Source organism: Pristiophorus japonicus, chromosome 19 (genome assembly GCF_044704955.1).
Source record: "Pristiophorus japonicus isolate sPriJap1 chromosome 19, sPriJap1.hap1, whole genome shotgun sequence".
Lineage (NCBI taxonomy): Eukaryota > Metazoa > Chordata > Chondrichthyes > Pristiophoridae > Pristiophorus > Pristiophorus japonicus.
In genome coordinates, this window is record NC_091995.1 from 28,701,421 (window position 1) to 28,723,708 (window position 22,288).

Below are 22,288 nucleotides of genomic sequence, written 5' to 3' on the forward strand. Positions count from 1 at the left end.
GTAACAGTGTGACGGGTGTTTGACATAGTGTGACGGGGGTGTATGACACGGTGTGACGGTGTGTGTGACACAGTGTGACAAGGTGTGTGACACAGTGTGATGGGAGGGTGTGTGACACAGTGTGATGGTGGGTGTGACACTGTGTGGGGGGGTGTGACACAGTGTGATGGGGGTGTGTGACAGAATGTGATGGGGTGCGTGACATAGTGTGACGGATGGGTGTGTGACATAGCATGGCAAGGATGTGTGACACAGTTTGACGGGGGTTTGACACAGTGTGACGGGGAGTGTGTGCCATAGTGTGACAGGGTGTGTGACACAGTGTGACGGGGGTGTGAAACAGTGTGACGGGGTACGTGACACAGTGTGAAGGGGTGTGTGACACAGTTTGACGAGGGGTTGTGACACAACATGACGGGAGGGTGTGACACAGTGTGATGGGGGTGTGTGACAGAATGTGATGGGGTGCGTGACATAGTGTGACGGATGGGTGTGTGGCAGCATGGCAAGGGTGTGTGACACAGTTTGACGGGGGTTTGACACAGTGTGACGGGGTGTGTGTTCCATAATGTGACAGGGTGTGTGACACAGTGTGACGGAGGTGTGACACAGTGTGACGGGGTACGTGACACAGTGTGAAGCGGTGTGTGACACAGTGTCACGGGGTGTGACACAGTTTGACGAGGGGTTGTGACACAACATGACGGGAGGGTGTGACACAGTGTGACGGGGTGTGTGACACAGTGTGACGGGGTGTGTGACACAGTGTGGGTGAGTGTGACACAGTGTGGGGGGGTGTGATACAGTGTGGGTGTGTGTGACACAGTGTGGGGGTGTGTGACACAGTGTGATGGGGGTGTGTGACACAATATGACGGGCGGGTGTGACACAATGTGATGGGTGTGTGTGACACAGTGTAATGGGGGTGTGTGACACAATGTGACAGGGGGGTGACGCAATGTGATGGGTGTGTGTGACACAGTGTGACGGGGTGTGACACATTTTGACGAGTGGGTGTGACACAATGTGATGGGGTGTGTGACACGTTGTGACGGGATGTGTGACACAGTGTGATGGGGGGGTGTGACACAGTGGGACGGGAGTGTGTGAAACAGTGGGAAGGGGTGTGTGACACAGTGTGATGAGGGTGTGACACAGTGTGACTGGGGGGTGTGACACAGTGTGATGGGGTGTGACATAGTGTGACTGGGGTGTGTCAGAGTGTGAGGGGGTGTGTGACACAGTGTGATGGAGGTGCAACACTGTGTGACAGGCCGTGTACGAAACAGTGTGACCTGGGGTGTGGCATCATGTGACGGGCCGTGTGTGACACAGTGTGATGGAGGGTGTGACACAGTATGAAGGGGTGAGTGTGACACAGTGTGACAGGGTGTGTGACACAGTTTAACAGGGGGGTTGACAGAGTGTGACGTGGGGTGTGACACAGTGTGACGGGGGGCTGTGACACAGTGTGACGGGGGGCTGTGACACAGTGTGATGGGCCGTGTGTGACACAGTGTGACGGGCTGTGTGACACAGTATGACGGGATGTGTGACACAGTGTGATGAGCCATGTGTGATACAGTGTGACTGGGGGTGTGACACAGTGTGACAGGGTATGTGCCACAGTGTGACGGGGGGATGTGACCCAGTGTGATGGGGTGTGACACAGTGTGACGGGGGTGTGTGACACAGTGTGACGGGGGGGTGTGAAACAGTGTGAGGGGTATGTGTGACACAGTGTGACAGGGTGTGTGACACAGTGTGATGGGGGTGTGACACAGTGTGACGGGGGGGTTTGACACAGTGTGACTGGGTGTGTTTGACATAGTGTTTCCGGGTGTGTGACACAGTGTGATGGGGTGTGACACAGTGTGACAGGGTGTGTGAGACAGTGTGACGGGGCTATGTGACACAGTGTGAAGGAGTGTGTGACACAGTGTGACTGGGTGTGACACAGTGTGATGGGGGCGTGTGACACAGTGTGACAGGCCGTGTGTGAAACGGTGTGATGGGGGTGCGACACAGTGTGATGGGGCATGTGACACAGTGTGACGGGAGTGTGACACAGTGTGACGAGGGGTGTGACATGGTATGATGGGGGGTGTGACATGGTGTGACGTGGTGTGTGACACAGTGTGATGGGGGTGTGACACAGTGTGATGGGGGGGTGTGACACAGTGTGACGGGGGGTGTGACATGGTGTGACGTGGGGTGTGACACAGTGTGATGGGCCGTGATTGACACGGTGTGATGGGGGTGCGACACAGTGTGATGGGGAGGTGTGACACAGTGTGACGGGGCGTGTGACATGGTGTGACGTGGCGTGTGACACAGTGTGATGGGGGGGGTGTGACACAGTGTGACGGGCCGTGTGTGACACGGTGTGACGGGGGTGTGACACAGTGTGATGGAGGGTGTGACACAGTGTGATGGAGGGGTGTGACACAGTGTGACGGGCCGTGTGTGACACGGTGTGATGGGGGTGTGACACAGTGTGATGGGGGGGTGTGACACAGTGTGATGGGGGAGTGTGACACAGTGTGATGGGGGAGTGTGACAGAGTGTGATGGGGGGGTGTGACACAGTGTGACGGGCCGTGTGTGACACGGTGTGATGGGGGTGTGACACAGTGTGATAGGGGCGTGTGACATGGTGTGACGTGGGGTGTGACACAGTGTGATGGAGGGGTGTGACACAGTGTGACGGGGGCGTGTGACACGGTGTGATGGGAGAGCGACACAGTGTGGCGGGGGGTGACAAGGTGTGATGGGGCGTGTGACACAGTGTGACGGGGGTGTGACACAGTGTGACGGGGCGTGTGACACGGTGTGACGGGGGTGTGACACAGTGTGACGGGGCGTGTGACACAGTGTGACGGGGGTGTGATACAGTGTGACAGGGTGTGACACAATGTGATGGAGGTGTGACACAGTGTGAAGGGCCATGTTTGACACATAGTAATGGGGGGGAGTGTGACATAATGTGACAGGGTGTGACACAGTGTGACGGGGTGTGTAACAGTGTGACGGGTGTTTGACATAGTGTGACGGGGGTGTATGACACGGTGTGACGGTGTGTGTGACACAGTGTGACAAGGTGTGTGACACAGTGTGATGGGAGGGTGTGTGACACAGTGTGATGGTGGGTGTGACACTGTGTGGGGGGGTGTGACACAGTGTGATGGGGGTGTGTGACAGAATGTGATGGGGTGCGTGACATAGTGTGACGGATGGGTGTGTGACATAGCATGGCAAGGATGTGTGACACAGTTTGACGGGGGTTTGACACAGTGTGACGGGGAGTGTGTGCCATAGTGTGACAGGGTGTGTGACACAGTGTGACGGGGGTGTGAAACAGTGTGACGGGGTACGTGACACAGTGTGAAGGGGTGTGTGACACAGTTTGACGAGGGGTTGTGACACAACATGACGGGAGGGTGTGACACAGTGTGATGGGGTGTGTGACACAGTGTGATGGGGTGTGTGACACAGTGTGGGGGGGTGTGACACAGTGTGGGGGGATGTGACACAGTGTGGGGGTGTGTGACACAGTGTGATGGGGGTGTGTGACACAATATGACGGGGGGGGTGTGACACAATGTGATGTGTGTGTGTGACACAGTGTAATAGGGGTGTGTGACACAATGTGACGGGGGGGGGGGTGACACAATGTGATGGGTGTGTGTGACACAGTGTGACGGTGTGTGACACATTTTGACGAGTGGGTGTGACACAATGTGACGGTGTGTGTGACACGTTGTGATGGGATGTGTGACACAGTGTGATGGGGGTGTGTGACACAGTGGGACGGGAGGGTGTGAAACAGTGGGAAGGGGTGTGTGACATAGTGTGATGAGGGTGTGACACAGTGTGACTGCGGGGTGTGACACAGTGTGATGGGGTGTGACATAGTGTGACTGGGGTGTGTCAGAGTGTGAGGGGGTGTGTGACACAGTGTGATGGAGGTGCAACACTGTGTGACAGGCCGTGTACGAAACAGTGTGACGTGGGGTGTGGCATAGTGTGACGGGCCGTGTGTGACACAGTGTGATGGAGGGTGTGACACAGTATGAAGGGGTGAGTGTGACACAGTGTGACAAGGTGTGTGACACAGTGTGATGGGAGGGTGTGTGACACAGTGTGACGGGGGGTGTGACACTGTGTGGGGGGGTGTGACACAGTGTGATGGGGGTGTGTGACCGAATGTGATGGGGTGCGTGACATAGTGTGACGGATGGGTGTGTGACATAGCATGGCAAGGGTGTGTGACACAGTTTGACGGGGGTTTGACACAGTGTGATGGGGTGTGTGTGCCATAGTGTGACAGGGTGTGTGACACAGTGTGACGGGGGTGTGAAACAGTGTGACGGGGTACGTGACACAGTGTGAAGGGGTGTGTGACACAATTTGACGAGGGGTTGTGACACAACATGACGGGAGGGTGTGATACAGTGTGATGGGGTGTGTGATACAGTGTGGGGGGGTGTGACACAGTGTGGGGGTGTGTGACACAGTGTAATGGGGGTGTGTGACACAATGTGACAGGGGGGGTGACACAATGTGATGGGTGTGTGTGACACAGTGTGACGGGGTGTGACACATTTTGACGAGTGGGTGTGACACAATGTGACGGGGTGTGTGACACTTTGTGACGGGGTGTGTGACACAGTGTGATGGGGGTGTGTGACACAGTGGCACGGGAGGGTGTGAAACAGTGGGAAGGGGTGTGTGACACAGTGTGATGAGGGTGTGACACAATGTGACTGGGGGGTGTGACACAGTGTGATGGGGTGTGACATAGTGTGACTGGGGTGTGTCAGAGTGTGAGGGGGTGTGTGACACAGTGTGATGGAGGTGCAACACTGTGTGACAGGCCGTGTACGAAACAGTGTGACGTGGGGTGTGGCATAGTGTGACGGGCTGTGTGTGACACAGTGTGATGGAGGGTGTGACACAGTATGAAGGGGTGAGTGTGACACAGTGTGACAGGGTGTGTGACACAGTTTAACAGGGGGGTTGACACAGTGTGACGAGCCGTGTGTGATACAGTGTGACTGGGGGTGTGACACAGTGTGACAGGGTATGTGCCACAGTGTGACGGGGGGATGTGACACAGTGTGATGGGGTGTGACACAGTGTGACGGGGGGGTGTGACACAGTGTGAGGGGTGTGTGTGACGCAGTGTGACAGGGTGTGTGACACAGTGTGACAGGGTGTGTGACACAGTGTGATGGGGGTGTGACACAGTGTGACGGGGGGGGGTTTGACACAGTGTGACTGGGTGTGTGACGGGGTGTGTTTGACATAGTGTGACAGGGTGTGTGAGACAGTGTGACGGGGCTATGTGACACAGTGTGAAGGAGTGTGTGACACAGTGTGACTGGGTGTGACACAGTTTGACGAGGGTGTGTGACACAATGTGATGGGGTGTTGTGGCACAGTGTGACGGGAGGGTGTGGCACAGTGTGACGGGAGGGTGCGTGACACAGTGTGAGGGGTGTGTGTGACACAATGTGATAGGGTGTGTAACACAGTGTGACAGGGTGTGTGACACAGTGTGATGGGGGTGTGACACTGTGTGACGGGGGGGTGTGATAGTGTGGCTGGGTGTGTGACACAGTGTGACGGGGTGTGTGTGACATAGTGTGACAGGGTGTGTGACACAGTGTGACGGGGTGTGTGTGACATAGTGTGACAGGGTGTGTGACACAGTGTGACGGGGTGTGACACAGTTTGACAGGCGTGTGACACAGTGTGACGGGTGTGTGACAGGGTGTGTGACACAGTGTGACGGGCGTGTGACACAGTTTGATGGGCGTGTGACACAGTGTGACGGACGTGTGACACAGTGTGACAGGGTGTGTGACACAGTGTGAAGGGGGTGTGACACAGTGTGACGGGGTGTGTGAAACAGTGTGACGGGGCTGTGTGACACAGTGTGACAGGGTGTGTGACACAGTGTGACGGGGTGTGTGTGACATAGTGTGACAGGGTGTGTGACACAGTGTGACGGGGTGTGACACAGTTTGACAGGCGTGTGACACAGTGTGACGGGTGTGTGACACAGTGTGACAGGGTGTGTGACACAGTGTGACGGGCGTATGACACAGTTTGACGGGCGTGTGACACAGTGTGACGGACGTGTGACACAGTGTGACAGGGTGTGTGACACAGTGTGAAGGGGGTGTGACACAGTGTGACGGGGTGTGTGAAACAGTGTGACGGGGCTGTGTGACACAGTGTGACAGGGTGTGTGACAGAGTGTGATGGGGTGCGTGACAAAGTGTGATGGGGTGCGTGACACAATGTGACGGGTGGGTGTGTGACATAGTGTGACAGGGTGTGACACAGTGTGATGGGGTGCGTGACACAGTGTGATGGGTGGGTGTGTGACATAGTGTGACAGGGTGTGTGACACAGTGTGACGGGTGTGTGACACAGTGTGACTGGGGGGTGTGACACAGTGTGACAGGGTGTGTGACACAGTGTGAGGGGTGTGTGTGACACAATGTGATAGGGTGTGTAACACAGTGTGACAGGGTGTGTGACACAGTGTGATGGGGATGTGACACAGTGTGATGGGGGGTGTGATACAGTGTGGCTGGGTGTGTGACACAGTGTGACGGGGTGTGTGTGACATAGTGTGACAGGGTGTGTGACACAGTGTGACGGGGTGTGTGTGACATAGTGTGACAGGGTGTGTGACACAGTGTGAAGGGGGTGTGACACAGTGTGATGGGGTGTGTGAAACAGTGTGACGGGGCTGTGTGACACATAGTAACAGAGTGTGTGACACAGTGTGATGGAGCGTGTGTGACACAGTGTGATGGGGGTGTGACACAATGTGACGGGGGGGTGACATAATGTGATGGGGGATTGTGACACAGTGTGACTGGAGGGTGTGACACAGTGGGATGGGGTGTGTGACACAGTGTGACGGGGTGTGTGACAGTGTGATGGGGTGTGTGATGTGGTATGTGACACAGTGTGATGAGGGTGTGACAGTGTGACGAGGGTGTGACACAGTGTGACAAGTGTGTGGCACAGTGTGACTGGGGTGGTGTGACACAGTGTGACCGGGTGTAACAGAGTGTGAGGTGGTGTGTGAGACAGTGTGACAGGCTGTGTGCGAAACTGTGTGACGTGGGGTGTGACACAGTGTGACGGGCCGTCTGTGACACAGTTTGATGAAGGGTGTGACGCAGTATGTTGGGGCGAGTGTAACACAATGTGACAGGGGTGTGACACAGTTTAACGGGGGGGGGGGTGACAGAGTGTGACGTGGGGTGTGACACAGTGTGATGGGTGGTGTAACACAGTGTGACGGAGGGTTGTGACACAGTTTGACGGGGGTATGTGACATCGTGTGATGGGGGGTGTGACATTGTGAAGGGGTGTGGCACAGTGTGACGGGCTGTGTGACACAGTATGACAGGGTGTGTGCCACAGTGTGACGGGATGTGTGTGACACAGTGTGATGGGGGTGTGTGAAAGAGTGTGACAGGGTATGTGCCTCAGTGTGATGGGGGGATGTGACACAGTGTGATGGGGGGGGGGGTTAGACATACTATAACGGGGTGTGTGACATAGTATGACGGGGTGTGTGACAGAGTGTGACGGGGGATGTGACAGAGTGTGACGGGGTGCGACACAGTGTGATGGGTGTGTGTGACACAGTGTGACGGGGTGTGACACAGTATGACGTGGGGTGTGACACAGTGTGACTGGCCATGTTGACTCAGTGTGTTGGGCCGTTGTGACACAATGTGATGGGCTGTGTTTGACACGGTGTGACGGGGGGGGGCGGTGTGAAACAGTGTGACGTGGAGTGTGACACAGTGTGGCGGGCCTGTTTGTGACACAGTGTGACGTGGTGTGTGACACAATGTGATGGGGGGGGTTGTGACACAGTATGATGAGGGTGTGTGAGACAGTGTGATGAGCCGTGTGTGACACAGTGTGACGTAGGATGTGACAGTATGATTGGGTGGGATGTGTGACACATTGTGACCGGGGGTTTGTGACACAGTGTGACGGGCCATTGTGACACAGTGTGACGGGCCATGTGTGACACGGTGTGAAGGGCTGTGTTTGACACAGTGTGACGGGGGCGCGGGTGGTGTGCAACAGTGTGACGTGGAGTGTGACACAGTGTGATGGAGCGTATGTGATACAGTGTGACGTGGGGTGTGACGCAATGTGATTGGGGGGGTGTGACACAGTGTGACGAGAGTGTGTGACACAGTGTGACGGGCCGTGTGTGACACAATGTGACATAGGTTGTGACACAGTATGATGGGGGGTGTGTGACACATTGTGACCAGGGGGTTGTGACACAGTGTGATGGGCTGTATGTGACACAATGTGACAGGGGTGTGTGACACAGTGTGACGAGGTGTGTGACACAGTGTGACGGGCCATGCGTGACAAGGTGTGCTGGGGGGGGGGTGATACAGTGTTACAGGGGTGTGTGACACAGTGTGACGGGGTGTGACACGGTGTGACTGGCCGTGTGTGACACAGTGTGATGGGGTGTGACACAGTGGGATGAGTGGGTGTGATACAGTGTGACAGGGATGTGTGACACAGTGTGACGGGGGTGTGACACAGTGTGCGGGGGTGTGTGGCACAGTGTGACGAGGTGTGTGACACAGTGTGACGGGCCGTGCGTGACACGGTGTGCTGGGGGGAGGGGGGGGGTGATACAGTGTTACAGAGGTGTGTGACACAGTGTGATGGGGTGTGACACAGTGTGACTAGCCGTGTGTGACACAGTGTGACGGGTTGTGACACAGTGGGACAAGTGGGTGTGATACAGTGTGACAGGGATGTGTGACACAGTGTGATGGGGGTGTGACACAGTGTGCGGGGGTGTGTGACACAGTGTGACGGGGGTGTGACACAGTGTGCTGTGGTATGTGACACAGTGTGACGGGGGTGTGACACTGTGTGCGGGGATGTGTGACACAGTGTGACGGGGGTGTGACACAGTGTGATGGGCCGTGTGTGTGACAAAGTGTGACGGGGCGGGGGTGGGGGGGGGGGGGCTGACACAGTGTGACAGGCCGTGCAGTTCAGCCCGGCTCCAGTCCCGGCTATGACTCATCAGCCAAAACAACTACCTGTACCTCCACCGCGCCGCAACGGGAAGTGACATCAGCGCCCGCAGCTTGCAGTGTGAGCTTTCATTTCCTGCCAACCGAACTTTCTTTTATTGAACTCCCCCCATTTCCTCCTCGCCTTTGCCTGAAGGCATTAACATCGTGCTCGGGCTACGGGAACCCGTTAGCCCCTTCAGTCTTCACATGCGACTGGTGATGCGACTGTTGAAACGCAGAGTGCATCGCAGATAGATTGCACACTCCTCCCAGGTCAGCACCTGCTCGCTTGCTCGAGTGGGTCACGTGCTAGCGATTGATCGTGAAAATGATCAATAGTGAGAACTTTAACCGATGTTTCCCCACCGAGTCTGCTTTGGCTCAGTGGTAGCAATTTAAAGACCCACTGCAGAGATCGCATAATCCAGGCTGACACTCCCAGTGCAGTACTGAGGGAATGCAGCACTGTCGGAGATATGGTCTTTGAGGTGTGGCGTTAAACCAAGGCCCCGTCTGCCCTGTCATAAAAGATCCCGCGGCATTATTTCAAAGAAGAGTAGGAGAGTTCTTCCTGGTGTCCTGGCCAATATTTATCCCTCAACCAACACCTAAAACAGATGATCCGGTCTTTAGCACATTACTCTTTGTGGAATCTGGCTGTGCACAAATAGGATGCTGTGTTTCCTATATTACATAAGAACATAAAGAACACAAGAAATAGGAGCAGGAGTAGGCCATTTGGCCCCTCGAGCCTGCTCCATCATTCAATAAGATCATGACCGATCTGATCATGGACTCAGCTCCACTTCCACGCCCGCTCCCCGTAACCCATGACAACCTTATTGTTCAAAAATCTGTCTATCGCCGCCTTAAATATATTCAATGACACAGCCGCCACAACTCTCTGAGGCAGAGAGTCCCACAGATTTACAAACCTCTGAGAGAAGAAATTCCTCCTCATCTCAGTTCTAAATGGGCGGCGCCTTATTCTGAAACTATGCCCCCTGGTTTTAGATTCCCCGACAAGAGGAAGCAACCTCTCCGCATCGACCCTGTCCAGACCCCTCACAATCTTATGTCTTTCAATAAGATCACCACTTCAAAAGTACTTAATTGGCTGTAAAGCGCTTTGAGACCCTCTGAGGTCGTGAACGATGGTCATCTCTGGAAAGTCGAACTTTCGTTCCTTCTTCTGTATCTGTCTGTGCCTGTGCCACTATCTGTGTCTGTATATGTGTCTGCTTCCAGATCTGTGTCTGTGGTTGAATCCATGGCGCCTCCTCCATGCGCTTTTAACCAGCGTTTACCAACCCGCCGACAGTCTGCCTCAGAGGCTGCCTACGGAAATGAAACCCGTGGGCAGATGAGACCAAAGGGGGAGGCAGGGAAATTCCTCCCGCTTCTGACTTGTTTTGACATCTTCCCTAAAACCGATCATCAGGTGCAGCGCGGTCTCTGAGCCACAGCTTATTGCTGATGAGGCTGACCCAGGAGGTCACACCAGTCCAGCCAGCCACTGAATCCAACACTGTCGGTTCACACTGCCCCTGAACCTGTGCCAGTGTACCTAGAGAAATCCTGACCCCCCCCCCCCCCCCGGGGGCAGTTTCCTCCAGGAAGGGTGAGGCTAGACTTCGCTCTGCACCCGTCTGGGCGGAAAGCAGGACGGAAAATCTGGCGTGGGGTAGATCGTGGGCCAGGAACGGAAACCGCCATCGATTAACATATAACTAATAGGAGCAGGAGTAGGCCATTTGGCCCCTCGCGCCTGCTCCGCCATTCAATAAAATCATGGCCGATCTGATCTTGGCCTCAACTCCACTTCCCTGCCCACTTCCCATGACCCTTCACTCCCATATCATTCAAAAATCTGTCTATCTCCACCTTAAATATATTCAATGACCCAGCCTCACAGCTCTCTGGGGCAGAGAATTCCAAAGATGCACGACCCCTTTTAAATGAACAACCCCTTATTCTGAAACTATGCCCCCTAGTTTAGATTCCCCCATCAGTGGAAACATCCTCTCTGCATCCACCTTGTTAAGCCCCCTCCTAATCTTATAAATTTCAATAAGATCACCTCTCATTCTTCTGAATTCCAATGAGTAGAGGCCCAACCTGCTCCACCTTTCTTCATATGTCAACCCCCTCCTCTCTGGAATCAACCTCGTGAACTTTCTCTGAAATATGGAGACCACAACTGTGCGCAGTACTCCAGGTGTGGCCTCACCAATACCCTGTACAGTTGGAGCAGGACTCCTCTGTTTTTATACTCCACCCGCCTTGCAATAAAGGCCAACATTCCTTGCCAACGGTTGGCTCTGCATCTTCTGCCTCTTGACTGGCACAGATCTATTGGTTGCCTACTTTTTTAAAAAAATCGTCAGACCTTCGTTGAAAGGTCAAGGGTCACGGAGTAGGACGGAGAGCAAGAGGTAAATCAAGAAGTGGCGATTAGGTTAGGAATTCTCATCCGAACCTTCCTCGCTTCCTCCTCCCAGGATTCAAAAGCCCCGTCCCACCTGCTCCTCCACTTCCTCGCGTCCTTGCTTTGGGGGAGGGTCATTTATGTGTGACGACATTGTAAGTGCGTTCAAAGAATAATGTGTTTAAGAGTCTGTTACACACAACTGCATCATCGCATAAAATCATACAATCTTACAGCACAGAGAGAGGCCATTCAGCCCATTGAGCCCATACTGGGAGCTATCCAATTAATCCCACTCCCCCACACTTTCCTCACAGCCTCGTCTTTACAAATATTTATCCAACTCCCTTTTGAAAGTTGAATTTGCTTCCATCACCCATTAAGACAACGCTTTCCAGATCACAACTCGCTGCATAAGTAAAAGTCTCCTCATCTCCCCTCTGTTGCTTTTGCCAATGATCATAACTCAGTGTCCTCTGGTTACTGACCTTCCTGCCCGTGGATAAAGTTTCTCCCTATTTACTCTGTCTGTGAGGTGGAGCATGGCGGCGAGAAAGATTGAGAAGAGGATTGGGGTGATGACACAGCCCTGTTTGACCCCCAATCCGGACGTGGGCCTGGAGTGCAACTAAACTACAGAACCAGTGGGAACCTGTTCAACCTGCGCCGTCTCCAGGCCAGGTCCAAGAGCACCCCAACTTCTGTTGTCAAGCTACAGTAGGCGGACGATGCCTGCGTCTGCGCACATTCAGAGGCTGAACTCCAAGCCATAGTCAACGTATTTACTGTACAAAAGCATCGGCCTTACGCTAAACATCCATAAGGCAAAATTCCTCCACCAGCCTGTCCTCACCACACAGCACTCCTATCAAAAAGAGCAGGCATCGACGACGACATCCAACACCGGCTCCAGTGCACCAGTGCAGCCTGAGGAAAAGAATGTTTGAAGACCAGGTCCTCAAAACTGCCACCAAGCTCATGGTCTACAGGGCTGCAGTAATACCCGCCCTCCTGTATGGCTCAGAGACATGGACCATGTACAGTAGACACCTCAAGTTGCTGAAGAAATATCACCAACGATGTCTTCACAAGATCCTACAAATCGCCTGGGAGGACAGGCGTACCAACATCAGTGTCCTCGACCAGGCTAACAGCCCCAGCATTGAAGCACTGACCACACTCGATCAGCTCCGCTGGGCAGGCCACAAAGTCCGCATGCCAGATACGAGACTCCCAAAGCAAGTGCTCTACTTGGAGCTCCTTCATGGCAAATGAGCCAAAGGTGGGCAGCGAGAATGCTACAAGGACACCCTCAAAGCCTCCCTGATAAAGTGCGACATCCCCACTGACACCTGGGAGTCCCTGGCCCAAGACCGCCCTAAGTGAAGGAAGTGCATCCGGGAGGGCGCTGAGCACCTCGAGTCTCAACGCCGAGAGCATGCAGAAATCAAGCGCATACAGCGGAAAGAGTGTGAGAAGACAAACCCGTCCCACCCATCCCTTTCCTCAACGACTATCTGTCCCACCTGTGACAGAGTCTGTGGCTCTCGTATTGGACTGTTTAGCCAACAAAGAACTGACTTCAGGAGTTGAAGCAAGTCTTCCTCGATTCCGAGGGACTGCCTATGATGATGATGATGATGATTTACTCTATCAAAATCCCTCTCTTTAAAACTGTGCAACTCTTTCCGTCCCCTTAATTATCCCTTTCCCCAACAACCTTCAAGTCTTTTGCAATCCAGCAATGCTGTCACCTAATCACCTTGTCTTATCTCCCACTGTTCCGCTCCCAATGAAGGACAGCACGTGTGAGATACCTTGCCAATACCCCACGTGGGACTGACAGGGTAAGAGAGCCCTATCAAACAGGCATATTATGATCACAGCATCAGTCCTACTCACACAGAAATCTTCACGCCGTATCAGGAGTTGGTATCAGGAATTCCTATTTTCATCAGCCCGCAAGCTACAGTGGTCTCGCACAGACCCAGACAATCTGCAGTAGAGTTTCATTGTTATGGTCTGGGTAATAACCTAATGGAGTGGATTTACTTTCCTTCACAGGACAGGCTCAACATAAGAACATAAGAACATAAGAATTAGGAACAGGAGTAGGCCATCTAGCCCCTCGAGCCTGCTCCGCCATTCAACAAGATCATGGCTGATCTGGCCGTGGACTCAGCTCCACTTACCCGCCCGCTCCACGTAACCTTTAATTCCCTTATTGGTTAAAAATCTATCTATCTGTGACTTGAATACATTCAATGAGCTAGCCTCAACTGCTTCCTTGGGCAGAGAATTCCACAGATTCACAACCCTCTGGGAGAAGAAATTCCTTCTCAACTCGGTTTTAAATTGGCTCCCCCGTATTTTGAGGCTGTGCCCCCTAGTTCTAGTCTCCCCGACCAGTGGAAACAACCTCTCTGCCTCTATCTTGTCTATCCCTTTCATGATTTTAAATGTTTCTAGAAGATCACCCCTCATCCTTCTGAACTCCAATGAGCAATGACCCAGTCTACTCAATCTATCATCATAAGGTAACCCCCTCATCTCCGGAATCAGCCTCGTGAATCGTCTCTGTACCCCCTCCAAAGCTAGTATATCCTTCCTTAAGTAAGGTGACCAAAACCGCACGCAGTACTCCGGGTGTGGCCTCACCAATACCCTGTACAGTTGCAGCAGGACCTCCCTGCTTTTGTACTCCATCCCTGTTGCAATGAAGGCCAACATTCCATTCGCCTTCCTGATTACCTGCTGCACCTGCAATCTTCATTCCATTCATTTCAATGGAATGAAAATCATTGGGGGGAGGGTTTATGAAGGGCGGGAATTCTCCTCCGTCGCATTACTGTCCAGGCAGTAAGGCTACAAATCTACCCCCCACCCGCCCCAGCACTGTGTTGTCATCCCAAGATCTTTCACGTATAATTGGATGATCCCACGGGGCCGAAATTCAGCCTCCCGAAAAGACCTTTTACCGACAAAAAGCGGAAGCCAAGCAGCGGAGTCGGATGGCCGCTGATTTGTTGTGGAATGGCCGCTGCTCGCGAAATTCACTTCAGTGGTTCTTCCCGGCGGTTCCCACTTCTGCCCCGTTACTGCTGAACCCGCCTAAGTGCGTTATCAAAGACACGTATCGCCGATCTCACGCCCCCCCCGCAGGCAGAATTTACGTTCAAAAGTCTCAATGCCGCCACGCGGTGCTCCCAACAGTTTTTTCTGTCGGTGCTCTGTGTGCAAAATGGCGGTACGGCCACCATTAAAGGGGAGGGCGCACCGCCACAGCCACCATCTTAGTTTTAATTGTCGGCCGACTACCGATCTATCCCCACTTGGGGGCTAGGCCACTGGCCTGGGCGGAACTCTCCCTGCCTGTGGGGCGGGAGATCGGCGATATGTACTTTGATGACGCACTTAGGAGGGTTCAGCACCAGTGGGGCGAAAGAGGGGACCGCCAAAAAAAAAACACCGAGGTGAATTTCACGAGCGGCGGCCATTCCACAAAAAAACGCCGGCCATTCAACACCGCCGCATGGCCGCTGCTTTCCGTCGGTAACAGGCCCCAATGGACCTAACTAAAATAATCGGCGAGCTTGCAGCGGCGCTTGCCTTTAAGTGAAGGGGAGAGACGTGTTGACGCGCTAGCGTGATGATGTCATCAGCGCACCCCCCCCCCCCCCCCCCACCTCCGTCCCCATTATGACCGACTTCTGCTCCGCTGGAAATAAAGACAAAGAGCTGAATTTCACGCCAGAGGCCACCGCATCCACCGCGGCGGTGAAAAACAGCTGAAACACGGTAAGTGCAACCCGTTTACGACAGGGGTGAATTTCGGCCCCTCCCCACATGTCCAATGAATCCACCAGCTGAATGATCCCTGAGGTTCAATGCATCCAGTAGTGGATGATACTGAACAGTTCCATTGCTGAATGATCCCTGTCTCCCCAGTCAATCCATTACTGGAGGACCCAGTGACCCAGTGCATCTATAATGTATGCACCTGTGCGTATGCTCGCAGGTTTGTCGAGCTGTTGCATTGTGAGTGGCTTAGCCAGTCACGTGTTGTTCACAAGACTCAATAAAACCCCAGTAAGTTGGGTCTAGGTCATCCACGTTGAGGTATGCAGTTGGGAGCCTGGCGAATGAACTGGCAATGTGTCGTGTGATTGTTAAACCTTTGTTAATAAACCAACTAGTTCTTAATAGCCATGTGCTGCTATGAATTATTAAGCAAAGAACCCATGAAGCAAATACATTGCAGGATCCATTTACTGGACAATCCCAGTCTCGCCAATGGATCCTCGATTGGATGATCCCAATGGGTCGACTAACTCACCCGCACTGAATGACTTCTGGTGTACTTGTAGACCTTACTGTAGTTTTGACAACTCAATAGGGGCCATGTGCGTCGAGCTGTGTACCGACACTGATGGAAGTGTCCTCAGTAATGACTGAGTAGGGAGCAGCACCATAGCTTGACGTGGAAAATTACTCAAAGGGCTGTATCGCTTCCAGAACCCTGATTAAAGGAGGATTTTAGCCATACAGACCGCTATTCGAGAAGATGGGCTGCGAGGATCCCTATTGAAGAGGGAATCAACCCCTACAGATCCCCTATTGTGAAAAGGATAATCTGCCCTTTGGGGCTCTTATTGAGAAATAGGGCTGTCAGGGCACCTATTAAAGGGGGAATTTGTACATCGGGACCCGTATTAAAGAGGGAGTTTAGTCAACTGAACTAATAAAACACTAGTTCGGCCTCAACTGGAGTACTGTGTCGAATTCTGGGCACTGCACTATAGGAAGGATGTGAAGGCCTTCGAGAGGGTGCAGAAAAAATTTACAAGACTGATTCCAGGGATGAGGGACTTAAGTTACGTGGATAGACTGGAGAAGCTGGGTTTAGAAACATAGAAAATAGGTGCAGGAGTAGGCCATTCGGCCCTTCGAACCTGCACAACCATTCAATAAAATCATGGCTGATCATTCACCTCAGTACCCCTTTCCTGCTTTTTCTCCATACCCCTTGATCCCTTTAGCCGTAAGGGCCATATCTAACTCCCTCTTGAATATATCCAATGAATTGGCATCAACAACTCTCTGCGGCAGGGAATTCCACAGGTTAACAACTCTCTGAGTGAAGAAGTTTCTCCTCATCTCAGTCCTAAATGGCTTATCCCTTATCCTTAGACTGTGTCCCCTGGTTCTGAACTTCCCCAACATCGGGAACATTCTTCCTGCATCTAACCTGTCCAGTCCCATCAGAATTTTATATGTTTCCATGAGATCCCCTCTCATTCTTCTAAACTCCAGTGAATAAAGGCCCAGTCGATCCAGTCTCTCCTCATATGTCAGTCTTGCCATCCTGGGAATCAGTCTGGTGAACCTTCACTGCACTCCCTCAATAGCAAGAACGTCCTTCCTCAGATTAGGAGACCAAAACTGAACACAATATTCCAGGTGAGGCCTCACCAAGGTCCTGTACAACTGCAGTAAGACCTCCCTGCTCCGATACTCAAATCCCCTAGCTATGAAGACCAACATACCATTTGCCTTCTTCACCGCCTGCTGTACCTGCCAACCTTCAATGACTGATGAACCATGACACCCAGCTCTCGTTGCACCTCCCCTTTTCCTAATCTGCCGCCATTCAGATAATATTCTGCCTTCGTGTTTTTGTCACCTTGGAACAGAGAAGGTTCAGAGGAGATTTGATAGAGGTGTTCAAAATCATGAAGGGACTGGACAGAGTAGATAGAAAGAAACTGGTAGAAGGGTCGAGAACCAGAGGGGACAGATTTAAGGTGATTGACAAAGAACCAAAGGCGATGTAAGAATAAACCTTTTTACGCAGCGAGTGGTTAGGATCTGGAATTCACTTCCTGAAAGTGTGGTGGAGGCAGACTCAATCACGGCTTTCAAAAGGGAATTGGATAAGTATCTGAAGGAAAAAAAAATTGCAGGGCTTCGGGGAAAGGGCAGGGAAGTGGGACTAAGTGAAGTGAAGTGCTGTAACCATTCTATGATTCTATGAGTTAGCAAAAGAGGAAGTCAGGCTCACAGAACGCTTATTACTAAAGGCTTCTCGCTGTCAGAAGGTTAGTGGAGGACTGGGTATGGGAGGGTCACTGAGCCCAGCGTTGCGAGGGCACCGAATCAGCAAACACCACAACTAACAGGCTCATGGTGGTACAGTCGGGTGAGTGCCTACAGAGAACGGACATGCTCAGTGTCTCTGGAAAGACAAGCTGAAGGAATCAACAAGGACTCCTCCGCCACCGACCCCCGTCCTCCCAGATATAAACAATATAAGCCACAAAATGGTAACTAAAACAAAATGAAATGTCAATCGCAATTTTAATTGCGGGGGTGGGGAGGGAGGGGAGTTTGTTTAAAGTTTTGGCTACAAAAGGCCATTCGTAGAATAATAGAATCTTACAGCACAGAAGGAAGCCATTCGACCCATCCTGCCCGTGCCAGCTCTTTGGTGGGGGTATCCAATTAAACCCACTACCCCACCCCAGCTCTTTCCCCACAGCCCTGCAATTTTCTCCCCTCGAAGTATTTATCCAATCCCCTTTTGAAAGTTACTATTGACTCTGCTTCCACCACCCTTTCAGGCAGTGCGTTCCCGATCACAACAACTCGCTGCGTAAAAACAAAAATAATCCTCCTCTGCCCCTCTGGTTCTTTTGCCTATTATCTCAAAGCTGTGTCCTCTGGTTACCGCCCCTCACTTCAGCAGAAACAAGTTCTCCTTATTTACTCTGTCAAAACCCTCCATGAGGGAGTTGCGCGCTAAAGCAGAAGGATCCCCGTGGCTTGCAGCAAACGCTCGGTGTCAATCACCTTGGGTCTCGTAGACTACAGATATGGGCTCAGGACACGCATGACACCAGCATAACATGCTGGAAAAGCAATAGAAAAATGAAACTCCGAGTACTCACGTCAATGGAGACACCTTGGGCGTGGGCTGTCTGCTACCTGTCTTAGGCCCCTCATCTCCCTTTCTTCCCCCCCCCCTGTTCAGTCCCCTTCAGTCAAACCACCGACCCACCGTGTATTCATAATCAACGAGAGGAAAGGAACTGAAGCAGCGATTTGTTTCAACCCGGGGTGGGGGCTGGTTGGGAATGATCCACCCGTGGCTCGAGCCGGCCTTGTTGTGTATCTCTCTGCAGTTTGACGCTGTGGTCACGCTGGGTTCCAGGAAACGTCTCAGCAACCACTTCCTCCTCCTGGCTCTCAGTTTGTCATTGGCCGGATCACGCAGCTCGCTCTTATACCTTACGGCAGGAAGGTTGAGGCTCGGCTCGGCTCGGCTCGGGCAAAGTCAGAACTGGAATCGGCAGATTGTTCATTCTACCCGGCTTGGCCTGAGATGTAAATTTCCCCACACTCACGATGTGGCTAAGTGCTTCTCACTCTGACTGGGAAATGCCCCATAATTCCTTTAGTGGATCCATTGGGTCACTGCGATCATTTCATTGGTCGATCCATTGGTCACTGTGATCATTTCATTGGTTGATCTATCAGGTCACTGGGATCATTCCATTGGGGGATCCATTGGGTCACTGGGATAATTTCATTAGTGGACCCATTGGGTCACCGGGATAATTTCATTAGTGGATCCATTGGGTCACTGGGATCATTCCATTATGGGATCCATTGGGTCACTTGGGACATTCCATTAGGGGATCCATTGGGTCACTGGGATCATTTCATTTGTGGATCTATTGGATCACTGTGATCACACCGTTAAGAGATCCATTTGATCACTGTGATCATTCCATTAGGGGATCCGTTGGGTCACTGGGATCATTCCATTAGGGGATCCATTGGTTCGCTGGGACCATTCCATTAGGGGATCCATTGGTTCACTGGGATCATTTCAAACTAGGTGGGATTGTGAGTTGTGAGGAGGATGCAAAGGCGATTTAGATATGTTGAGTGAGTGGGTAAACACATGGCAGATGCAGTATAACATGGATAAATATGAAGTTATCCACTTTGGTAGAAAAAACATAAGGACCTAGTATTATTTAAATGGTGATGGCTTGGGAAGTGTTGATGTACAGAGGGATCTGGGTGCCCTTGTACATCTGTCATTGAATGCAAACATGTAGGTGCAGCAAGCAGTTAGGAAAGCAAATGGTATGTTGCAAGAGGATTTGAGTACAGGAGCAAGGATATCTTACTACAGTTATACAGGGCCTTGGTGAGACTACACCTGGAGTATTGTGTGCAGTTTTGGTCTCCTTACTAAGAAAGGATATACTTGCCATAGAGAGAGTGCAGCGAAGGTTTATCAGACTGATTCCTGGGATGGCAGGACTGTTTTATGAGGAGAGATTGGGTTGACTCGGCCTGTATTCACTCGAGTTTAGAAGAATGAGAGGGGATCTCATTGAAACATATAAAATTCTGACGGGGTTGGATAGACTGGATGCGGGGAGGATGTTTCCTCTGGCTGGGAAGTCGAGAACAAGGGGTCACAGTCTCAGGATACGGGGTAGGAAATGTAGGACTGAGATGAGGAGAATTTTTTTCACTCAGAGGGTGGTGAACCTGTGGAATTCTCTATCACTGAAGGCTGTGGAGGCCAAGTCACTGATTATATTTAAGAGAGAGATAGATAGATTTCTAGAAACAAAAGGCATCAAGGGGTATGGGGAAAAAGCGGGAATATGGTGTTGAGATAGAGGATCAGCCATCATCATATTGAATGGCAGATCAGACTCGAAGAGCCGAATGGACTACTACTGCTCCTATTTTCGATGTCTCTATGTTTCCATTAGTGGATCCATTGGGTTACTGGGATAATTTCATTGGTTGATCCATTGGATCACTGGGAATAGAAACATAGAAACTAGGTGCAGGAGTAGGCCATTCGGCCCTTCGAGCCTGCACCACCATTCAATAAGGTCATGGCTGATCATTCCCTCAGTACCCCTTTCCTGCTTTCCCTCCATATCCCTTGATCCCTTTCACCGTAAGGGCCACATCAAACTCCCTCTTGAATATATCCAATGAACTGGCATCAATAACTCTCTGCGGTAGGGAATTCCACAGGTTAACAACTCTGAGTGAAGAAGTTTCTCCTTATCACAGTCCTAAATGGCCTACCCTTATCATTAGACTGTGTCCCCTGGTTCTGGACTTCCCCAACATCGGGAAAATTCTTCCTGCATCTAACCTGTCCAGTCCCGTCAGAATTTTATATGCTGCTATGAGATCCCCTCTCATCCTTCTAAACTCCAGTGAATAAAGGCCCAGTCGATCCAGTCTCTCCTCATATGTCAGTCTAGCCATCCCAGGAATCAGTCTGGTGAACCTGCGCTGCACTCCCTCAAAAGCAAGAACGTCCTTCCTCAGATTAGGAGACCAAAACTGAACACAATATTCCAGGTGAGGCCTCACCAAGGCCCTGTACAATTGTAGTAAGAACTCCCTGCTCCTATACGCAAAACCCCTAGCTATGAAGGCCAACATACCATTTGCCTTCTTCAATAACTGCTGTACCTGCATGTCAACTTTCAATGACTGATGAACCATGACACCCAGGTCTCGTTGCACCTCCCCTTTTCCTAATCTGCCGCCAATCAGATAATATTCTGTCTTCGTGTTTTTGCCCCCAAAGTGGATGACCTCACAGTTATCCACATTATACTGCATCTGCCATGCATTTGCCCACTCACCTAACCTGTCCAAGTCATCCTGCAGCCTCTAAGCATCCTCCTCACAGCTCACACCACCACCCAGTTTAGTGTCATCTGCAAACTTGGAGATATTACACTCAATTCCTTCATCTAAATCATTGATGTATATTATAAAGAGCTGGTCTCCCAGCACTGAGCCCTGCGGCACCCCACTAGTCACTGCCTGCCATTCTGAAATGGACCCATTTATCCCGATTCTCTGCTTCCTGTCTGCCAACCAGTTCTGTATCCATGTCAGTACATTACCCCCAATACCATGTGTTTTAATTTTGCACACCAATCTCTTGTGTGGGACCTTGTCAAAAGTCTTTTGAACGTCCAAATACACCACATCCACTGGTTCTCCCTTGTCCACTTTACTAGTTACATCCTCAAAAAATTCCAGAAGATTTGTCAAGCATGATTTCCCTTTCATAGATCCATGTTGACTTGGACCAATCCTGTCACTGCTTTCCAAATTCGCTGCTATTTCATCTTTAATAATTGATTCCAACATTTTCCCCACGACTGATGTCAGGCTAACCAGTCTATAATTACCCGTTTTCCCTCTCCCTCCTTTTTTAAAAAGTGGTGTTACATTAGCTACCCTCCAGTCCATAGGAACTGACCCAGAGACTATAGACTGTTGGAAAATGATCACGAATACATCCACTATTTCTAGGGCCACTTCCTTAAGTTCTCTGGGATGCAGACTATCAGGCCCCGGGGATTTATCAGCCTTCAATCCCATCAATTTCCCTAACACAATTTCCTTTCTAATAAGGATATCCTTCAGTTCCTCTTCCTCTTTCTCACTAGACCCTCGGTCCCCCAGTACTTCCTGAAGGTTATTTGTGTCTTCCTTCATGAAGACAGAGTCAAAGTATTTGTTCAACTGATCTGCCATTTCTTTGTTCCCCATTATAAATTCACCTGAATCTGACTGCAGGGACCTACGTTTGTCTTCACTCACCTTTTTCTCTTCACATATCTATAGAAGCTTTTGCAGTCAGTTTTTATGTTCCCAGCAACCTTCCTCTCGTAATCTATTTTCCCCCTCCT